Below are 10,213 nucleotides of genomic sequence, written 5' to 3'. Positions count from 1 at the left end.
GCACTCTGCTGTCCTCTTTGTGTACTCCTTCATCTCCTTTCTGTGCTCCTCCTCTTTCTCCTTTCTGCACTCCATCATCTTTGTGCGTTTTGCAGTGCCATCATCAGGGGGCCTCAATTTGCAGGCAGCATGGGCTCAAGGGACAGCTGCAGGGGACATGGGAAGCAGTACTGTACTGACGCTCTGACCCCACCCCATGCAACCTCTATGGTCAGGAGGGAGTGGCTGTACTAGGAGCTGAGAGGGAGACCCGCCCCTGGAGCTCTGTATTTTCCAGCTAACAGAGAGGGGGCGGGTTTGGGAGCTCCACTGATGCTCTGACCCCGCCCCATACAGCCTGTATGCTCAGGAGGGAGCGGCTGTAGTAGGGGCTGAGAACTGAGTGGGAGCCTCGCCCCGTACCTCTGAAAGTGCATGGTGAGCCCAGCTGGCCAGGTATGTCCTTCCCCATCATAGACTGCCTGACTGCTATTCTATACCCCGAGCTGTTGTTCTGTAAAATGTATAGCTGTGTATTGCTGAAAGGTCTCTGACTGTCCCCTGCAGTACGTCTGCACTCTGACCCTCCCCTGCAGTACGTCCGTACTCTGACCCTCCCCTGCAATACGTCCGTACTCTGATCCTCCCCTGAAGTACGTCCGTACTCTGACCCTCCCCTGCAGTACATCCACACTCTGACCCTCCCCTGCAGTATGTCCGTACTCTGACCCTCCCCTGCAGTACATCCACACTCTGACCCTCCCCTGCAGTATGTCCGCACTCTGACCCTCCCCTGCAGTACGTCCGTACTCTGACCCTCTCCTGCAGTACGTCCGTACTCTGACCCTCTCCTGCAGTACGTCCGCACTCTGACCCTCTCCTGCAGTACGTCCGCACTCTGACCCTCCCCTGCAGTATGTCCGCACTCTGACCCTCCCCTGCAGTACGTCCGCACTCTTTGACCATCCCCTGCAGTATGTGTATTAATGTGCTGCTTTACTTGCTCAATTATTAGGGATTGCACCACTGCTCAGTGAGTGGTAATGATATTCAGTAACCTGTAGCAACCAATCAGTGAACAGTAGTGATCTGCTGTAATCCCTAGCAACTAATCAGTTGTCAGTAATGATGTGCTGTAACCTCTAGCAACCAATCAGTGAGCAGTACCGATGTGCTGTAATCTATAGAAACCAATCAATGAGCAGTAATAATGTGCAGTAACCTCTAGCAAGCAATTAGCAAGCAGAAATGATGTGTTGTAACCTCCTAGCAACCAGTCAGTGAAAGGTAATGATAGACTGTAAACTCTGGCAACCAATTGCAATTGCTGCATGCTCTGCTGCAGTAAACTGATTTTGCATCTAACTGCTATTTTTTTGTTTGTCTCAAAATGGGGAGGGCAAGAAAATTTTTGTTAAGAGTCCAATCAATATTAAAGACGGCACCATCCAGGCATACCTCCCCAGGGATTGGCTGGAGCTGCATAAATATTCAGGCTGCTTATTTGGCTCTTTCTTTATCTTTTCTTTTTTCATGTTGGAAAAGTATTCATTGCCTTCTACTGCAGAAACCCAATCTTTAAAGCAGACCTTCAGTAATTTTTTCAACTTTCCATCTATTAAATATTCTGCTCTTGTTGGTTTAACCTTGGATAGTAAAACATTTTTTTCTGCCAGTAAATACCTTATACAACCCACTTCCTCTTTCTTGTCTGGTCATTAGCCTAGGCTTATGACATCATGCACAGCTCTCTGACTCTCGTGAGAGTTTGCCAGCAGAGAGGGGGGGTGAGTCATAAGAGCAGGCAGTGGCTTCAGCTGCCCACAATTAAAATGGTAGCAGCCAGACTCAGTGGAGAGAGATTTCTGCAGCATATTTGGCAAGTACAAAACTGTATATTGAAAAAATATTCAACATGGTTAGAGGGAAGCTTCAGAATGGCAAAGATCTTTTTATCACAAATTGTGTGAGCAGACTGAAGTTCCTCTTTAAAGTGTATCTAACTCAAGAACAAAAATGTAATATATTCCAGCTTGTAAGTCTTTGTAAGTCTTGTTGGCTGCATTCGTTTTTAGGCTTTTCTTCTTTGATTTTTCACCTGGCAATTCTGACAATAACACAATTCTTGTCCTAGGGCGACAATGCTCTCTCACTGTAGTGTTATCAGTCTATGACCGAAAGTGTAGGACTACAGAATACCTACCTTTCTCCTCATCTCCATAACACAGGTGTTTACAGCAAGGCTGCTAAGACTCCTTGGGATATTAGTACAGCAGAGGCACTGTGTTGTTAGCCGACAACCAGAAAATAGTAGCTCACTGGCAGAATCAACAGATATATTTTGTACTTATCAAACAGATACAATAAAATGCTTTCATGTATAAATGACCAACATGCAGCAAATAAAGAAATGTTATTGTTAGGGTTTATACACACCTTAAGGAAATACTGTATATAGGACTGTTGTGGCTGCCAGGCTAAAGCATGGTAAGCCTGGTAAAGCTGGAGTTATTTGGAGGGCTGCCTTTATTTTACTGAGCATCTGAAAATGCTAGCTGCCTGGCTGTTATGCCTACTGATTAACATTACTTTATGAGCCAATGGTGTAGAGCAGACATACAGATGAGGAAAAGAAAAGCCAAAATAATTAATCTCCATTCTTGTTCTAGGCAGTTGAATCAAACAATTAGCATAGCAGCCAGATACCTAGAAGAGATGTACAGTCTGGCAGTCTCTGTGTATCTCTTGTGAAAATCAAATCAAACCCTACCTAACTTTTCAAATTAGAGGTCACTTGGAAAGAATAATGCATTCTTAGCATGTACCACTAGATGGCTCTATTACAGCATAACTAGAGTATAATGTATAGGAGCAGCTATATAAATAGTGACAACAAAAAAATGTGTTTATTAACCACTTGACTTCTGGAAGATTTACCTCCCTTCATGACCAGACAATTTTCTGCACGGCAGTGCGTTACTTTACAGACAATTGCGAGTCATGCAGTGATGTACCCAAATAAAATTTATGTCCTTTTTTTTCCCACAAACTGAGCTTTTCTCTGGTGGTATTCGATCACCTCTGTGTTTTTTATTTTTTACGCTATAAACAAAATAAGACAGACAGGTCCTCTTTATACTTCTATATACATGTATAGAGCCATGACAGGTACACTTTATTCTCCTATATACATGTATAGTGCTATGACAGTTCCTCTATATACTCCTATATACATGTATAGTGCTATGACAGTTCCTCTATATACTCCTATATACATGTATGGAGCTATGCCAGGTCCTCTTTATACTCCTATATACATGTATAGAGCCAATGGCAGGTCCTCTTTATACTCCCATATACATGTATAGAGCCATGACAGGTCCTCTTTATACTCCTATATACATGTATAGAGCCATGACCGGTCCTCTTTATACTCCTATATACATGTATAGAGCCATGAAAGGTCCTCTTTATACTCCTATATACATGTATAGAGCCATGACCGGTCCTCTTTATACTCCTATTAACATGTATAGAACCATGACAGGTCCCCTTTATACATGTATAGAGCCATGACAGGTCCTCTTTATACTTCTATATACATTTATTTATTATTTATTATTTATTTCAGGTACTTATATAGCGCTGTCAATTTACGCAGCGCTTTACATATACATATATAGAGCCATGACAGGTCCTCTTTATACTCCTATATACATGTATAGAGCCAGGATAGGTCCTCTTTATACTCCTATATACATGTATAGAGCCATGCCAGGTCCTCTTTATACTCCTATATACATGTATAGAGCCTTGACTGGTCCTCTTTATACTTCTATATACATGTATAGAGCCATGACAGGTCCTCTTTATACTCCTATATACATGTATAGAGCCATGAAAGGTCCTCTTTATACTCCTATATACATGTATTGAGCTATGACAGGTCCTCTTTATACTCCTATTATACATGTATAGAGCTATGACAGGTCCTCTTTATACTCCTATATACATGTTTTGAGCCATGATAGGTCCTCTTTAGTTATCGTGATATAAAATAATGAATGTGGAGGCCTTTTGGTGGGCATGATTTTTTTGGGGGGGAGGGGGGGCAGCATTTTATTCTTGGTCCCAGGCCTCACAATGTCTTGGGCCGGCCCTGGGTACAGGAGTGGAGGAGTTAACAAGTGCACACATGAGGTCAGCACTTTGTGCATCGCGGGACCCCATTCTGTCATTGGGAGAGAGGTGACAAAGGTAGACTGGACCTAATCTATGTGCCCGGCCCCTGATCCACATGCAGGCCGCCGGACGCATGTATTTCAATGGGGGTTTGTTTTTTGTTTTTTAAGCACGTGGGTAGAGCCTGAGGTTCTATTTGGCTTCGAAAAAGGGTGGGCTTGGGTCACAAAGCACTGCATTCTGAGCCCACCCAGTAGTGTGACATTAGTGAATTAATATTCGCTAATGTCTTCCTGCTTCTCCTCCCCGGCCAATCAGGAAGGGGGTCCTGAGACCCGATTGGCCAGGGGGTCTTGGGCCAATCGGGTCTCAGGCCCCACTTCCTGTTTGGCTGGAAGGAGAAGCAACGGCTCCGCCTCCTTCCTACAGCATCTACCCGAGAAAGGAGGGATCAGCAGCAGCAGCGGCAAGCAGCAGAGCCGGAGCACTGTCCATAGATAGAGGGGAGCAGGGGGTAGATTGGGGGGCCCCTGCCCCCTGTCACTCTGCTCATCTATGAATTCAACCAAGCAGACCGTGACATGGCTCATCACACTCGCGGTGCTGGAGTCCTGCAAGAAGACTATCGCCGACCTCAAGGGCTTCCTGCAGGCATCCCTGAAGGACAGAGTAGTGCTGTGTAGACTGCTGGAGAGGCTTCTGCCGGACACTAGAGACAAGGTAAGGGCAATCCTCCCCCCTGACATCTACCCGCCTAACCCTGTGACAGCTGGCCTGCTCCACACCAGCACCGCACGGGTTAAGGAGCAGCACGACCTCCCCTCCCCTCACTGTTGTAAGGGGGTGAGAGTGAGGGGGCCGGGTTTGTTTGCCGTCCCTCCCAAAAAAAAAAAATTAAGCACCAGCCGCCACTGGGTAGGAGGACAGGTCTTTTAGTACGGTCAAACTTTGCATATAGGAGAAACCTGGAATTTGAGACTTTTGGGACACTGTTCAGAGGGTACCTGCTTTTCATCATATGATAATGTGTACTATAAATCAAATATTTTCAAGCAATTAAAATCTCACTTAGGGCTAGTTTACACTTGCTTCAAAACATGGCTTTGGACGAGCTTTGTTAAAGCTCTCTGAATGCCAGTCAAAGCTCCTGTCATAAAACGGTTAGCTCAGAGTCACGTTTACACCTTGCTTTTGCTTGGTGCTATGGTGGGGCTTTGATGAGCCTTCGATGAGGCTTCGATGAGCCTTTGGGGCTTCAAGCGAGCTTTGCCATAGACTTCTATGGAGGCTTTGGAGACGCTTTGAAGCACAACTACAGCGACATGGGGTATAATTTTTGAAGCAAAGCAAAGCAAGAGCAAGGTGTAAACAGGACTGTAAGCTAACCATTTTATTTAGTGACAGGGGCTTTGACTGGCGTTCAGAGAGCTTTAACAAAGCATGTCCGAAGCCTTGTTTTGAAGCAAGTGTAAACTAGCCCTTAATGTGTGTTGAAGCCGAAGCAAGTGTAAATGAGCCCTTATAGTTAAACTTATATAATGGCGATATACACAGCAATTTTACTGCAAACGACAGCCACCTGTGTCCAGTCTTTGATTGTAAAAATAGTATTTTTTCATCATACTTACCTGTAAAATCCTTTTCTTTGAGTACACCACAGGACACAGTGGGGTTGATTTACTAAAGGCAAATCCACTCTGCACTACAAAAGCACTTGGAAGTGCCATCACTGTAGATCTGAGGGGAAGCTCTGAAATGAGGGGAAGCTGATTTTACCATTCAATCATGTGCAAGCTAAAATGCTGTTTTTTATTTTCCTTGCATGTCCCCCTCAGATCTACAGGGACTGCACTTCCAAGTGCAAAGTGGATTTGCCTTTAGTTCCTGTATGGGAGTGGTTATATAGGGGATCACTTCCTGTCCAAAGACCTTTTGTCTACTAGTGTCCATTCACCTGGAGATGAAGGATAACCCATTAGGTAATGAGTAACTTTGTGTCACGTGATGTATGATAAAGAAAAGCCCCATTTTTGCATGTGCATTCCCGTGACTGGAGGCCAGAATTCTGCCCATTAGAATTCAATAATGAAGGAACTTGGGAACTATCCTGACGTTAATGCGTGTGTATGTGCGTTGAGGCACTTTTAAACATTTTTGTATGCGCAAAAGCTCCTTGTGTGACTTGTCCTGCGGCTTGGAACTGCAAAGTCACATGACAAGTTGTACCCCTTGATTTCCAATGAGTACCATTCATATCTGTGCGTCTTCAAAGTAGTCCCTGTACTACTTTGGTCCGACTTTGATGCGAGTTACACAGGCATTCCCCGAAATCGCGGTAGTTTTTCAGGGAATGCCTGTGTAACTCGCACCGGAGGAAGAACCAGAAGAACCATCGCATTCCCCAAAATCGCAGTGGTTCTTCTGGTTCTTCCTCCGGTGTTCTCGTCCAGAACACCGGACGGTGTTCTCGTCCGGTGTTCAGGACGAGAACACCGGAGGAAGAATCAGAAGAACCAGAAGAAGATGGAGGAAGAAACCGAAGGAATATAGAAGAAAGAAGAAAGAAGAAGCATTTAAATAATGGAATTGTCAAAAACTGTCTCTTGTAATTTTTAACATTTTTGACAGTTTTTTAGTGAAATGGTAGGCCTTACCATTTCACACAGGGGGGAGGGCCGGGATCTGGGGGTCCCCTTGTTAAAGGGGGATTCCAGATTCCGATAAGCCCCCCGCCCGCAGACCCCCACAACCACCGGCCAGGGTTGTGGGGATGAGGCCCTTGTCCTCATCAACATGGGGACAAGGTGTTTTGGGGGGCTACCCCAAAGCACCCTCCCAACATTGAGGGTATGTGGCCTGGTACAGTTCAGGAGGAGGGGCACTCTCTCGTCCCCCCCTCTTTTCCTGCGGCCTGCCAGGTTGCATGCTCAGATAAGAGTCTGGTATGGATTTTTGGGGGGACCCCACGCCTTTTTTTTAAAAATTTTGGCGCGGGGTTCCCCTTAAATTCCATACCAGACCTGAAGGGTTTGGTATAGATTTTGAGGGGGACCCCACGCCATTTTTTTAAAAAATTTTGGCCGGGGTTCCCCTTAATATCCATACCAGACCTGAAGGGCCTGGTATGGAATTTAGGGGGACCCCCCACGTCATTTTTTTTTTAAATTTTGGTTCGGGGTTCCGCTGTGGGGAATTCCCATGCCGTTTTTATCAATGATCTTCTATGTGTATTGTCAGACCGGCAATGCATTAATAGCCGCGAGTAGTTTTAAATGACTTTTTTTCCTATGAAATGTCATTTTGCTGTCAGACTGTTCTAAACACGGGAAATATGCGCCCCTTTACAGGCATACTATAGACACCCCCCAGCTACGAAATTTAAAGGGATATTACACTTGTATTGTTTCACTTTAAGCATTATTAAAATCACTGCTCCCGAAAAAACAGCCGTTTTTAAAACTTTTTTTTGCATTGATCCATGTCCCCTGGGGCAGGACCCAGGTCCCCAAACACTTTTTATGACAATAGCATGAATATAATCCTTTAAAATTAGCACTTTTGATTTCTCCCATAGACTTTTAAAGGGTGTTCCGTGGCATTCGAATTTGCTGCGAACACCCCAAATTGCTCGCTGTTCGGCGAACTTGCGAACAGCTGATGTTTGAGTCGAACATGAGTTCGACTCGAACTCAAAGCTCATCCCTACTCAGGACCCACTAACAGGCCAGATTTTAAGTATTGCCTTGGGGAGATGCAGACTAGAATACTGCAATCACTGAGCAGCAAATTATATCACCTGTGATGTACTTTGGTTATCTTGCAAACCTGGTGTGTTGGTGGGTCCTGAGGACAGGAGTTGAGAACCACTGTCCTAAGGCTAGATTCACACTGTAGCGGTTCTGAGAATGCGTGTATTTACATGCGCTCCCCAACCCACAGGCAATATGCACTGCTCTTTAGCAGACACATGGGGTTCCATTCATTTTTAATGGCACCCCAACCCCCATGCATCGGAAAACGCAGCGTATTTTTGGATGTGGGAAACCTCATGGTGCTTCTGTGCGACTGCGTTTTTGAAAAAGGTAAATTTAGCCTTTAGCAGAGCCTGTATAGAAGTGAAAACCAGAGATGGGTTCTCATCCTTTCACACTCTATCAAAACTTTAAAAAAAAAGTTTGCTTGACATGATTACATAGCTGCTTTCATTGCTGCCTGGAGTTCAGCTGTTTGGAAATATTAATTAACCCTCCACTCCGCCTTTATAACCCATGCACAGAATTTTAAGCATATGTATCTAGCAAGCACCACCATAGATGGAACAGCATGTTGTAAAAAATCTCCAAAAATGTGAATGCTGCTCAGGTATAATAATAAACTGCTGATGTCTTTTTTGTGCAATGTTTTCCACAAAGCTAAACTTTTGTGTTATTTCATTCTATGGTTTAAATAAGTGGGCAGATTTGATTAGAAATGTATGTTCCTTGCTTGGATCCATTGCAGCAAATGAAGATCACTAGCATATGTAGATAAATGTTCTGCATTGCTTAGCATGATAATATTACTGATGAGTTTATTACAGACCTTTAAAAAAATCTGCTAAAACTGTCACTCTCCACAACTGTGTCCTATTTTCTCCCATCATTGGACTCACCATCCATTATATGAGACTTATACATACAATATGTGTAGCAATACACTGGTTGATAGCATATCATTGGACATCCTCTTCAGTTCTTCTAACTCATTTGAAAACCAGAATCAACAATATTAATCTTATGGAAAAAATATTCCACACACTACAGAATACTAACCATTTTTAAAATAAAAAATGGGACCCATGGCTTAACCAAGCCAATCTCTTTTTTAACCCTGATTGACTTTACCAGGTATTGGAGTCCGAAGAACATTATAATAAATGTGTATATATATATATATATATATATATATAAATCATAGATTTTATTGTTAACTTGTTGACTAACCCAAAAAAAAATTATATATATATATATATATATATATGTATTGTTATCAACAATCACACATTATATTTTGATGATCTTTATGTGTAAGATACATGTATTATACTTTTTTATGGCATATGATAAAAGCTATTTGCACCACTTCTTTGTACCCAATAAAAATTGTTTGTAAACAAAAAACAAAAAAAAACTGCTAAAACTGGGTTATTTTTGAGCTTTGCTGTAAACACACAGTTTATAATGAGCTTATATCAGAACACTGCAAAAAGAAATTGATCAGCGCTGTTAAAAATTAGCAAATCCTTCAGAAAAACACACTTGGGAGGGAATATTCAGAGGTAACATTACTTAGACTGCACTATTGTTATACGTGTCCCACTGTGTTTTAGGCCATGCTTACACTTGCAGCTGGTAGTGGTAAAAACAGGTGTTTGAGCCACATTTTTACCACCGCCAAACCCCCACCCACCCACTTAAGCTACAAAGGCATGATGGGAGTATACGCATGTGGTGGCCATGATACTTTTGCTTCGGGGCAGCAGTCAAAATGATGCCTCCTGTTGCATTCAACAAGCATTGCCACTGCTAAATGTGACCCATTCAAGTGAATGCAGCCAGCCGGCTACTGCAACTGTGTGTACTGCACTCGGTTACAATGTGGAGGTGTGGCATTTACAGGGTTAAAACAGGCAGAGTGAGCCTTACACCTTGTCAAACACCTCTGAAAAATTATCCACTGTAGATTGCTTTTCAGTGGTATGACAAAGTCTGCCACACATCTAAACTTAGGCTATCTGTAATAAATTATAATGGTAAACTCATGCGATGCTAGGTGACAGCAAAGAAAAAAAACGCATTCGTGCTTGGAACTGCCGCAGCCACCCCCCAAAGTTTATTCAATCACTCTATTGAACAGAATACAAAATTAAAAGATTGCGCTATTCCTTTAAATATGCATAATATACGATTTAATGTGAAAAATAAAACTAATTTACTAGCTCATATAACATCAATTGATAAAAATTAACAAAGTTTAAATGCAAAAATCATCCAGTGAATATTGTGCTCTCAAG

The sequence above is a fragment of the Aquarana catesbeiana genome, linkage group LG05, assembly GCF_042186555.1.
Source record: "Aquarana catesbeiana isolate 2022-GZ linkage group LG05, ASM4218655v1, whole genome shotgun sequence".
Lineage (NCBI taxonomy): Eukaryota > Metazoa > Chordata > Amphibia > Anura > Ranidae > Aquarana > Aquarana catesbeiana.
Note: the sequence above shows the minus strand (reverse complement) of the source record.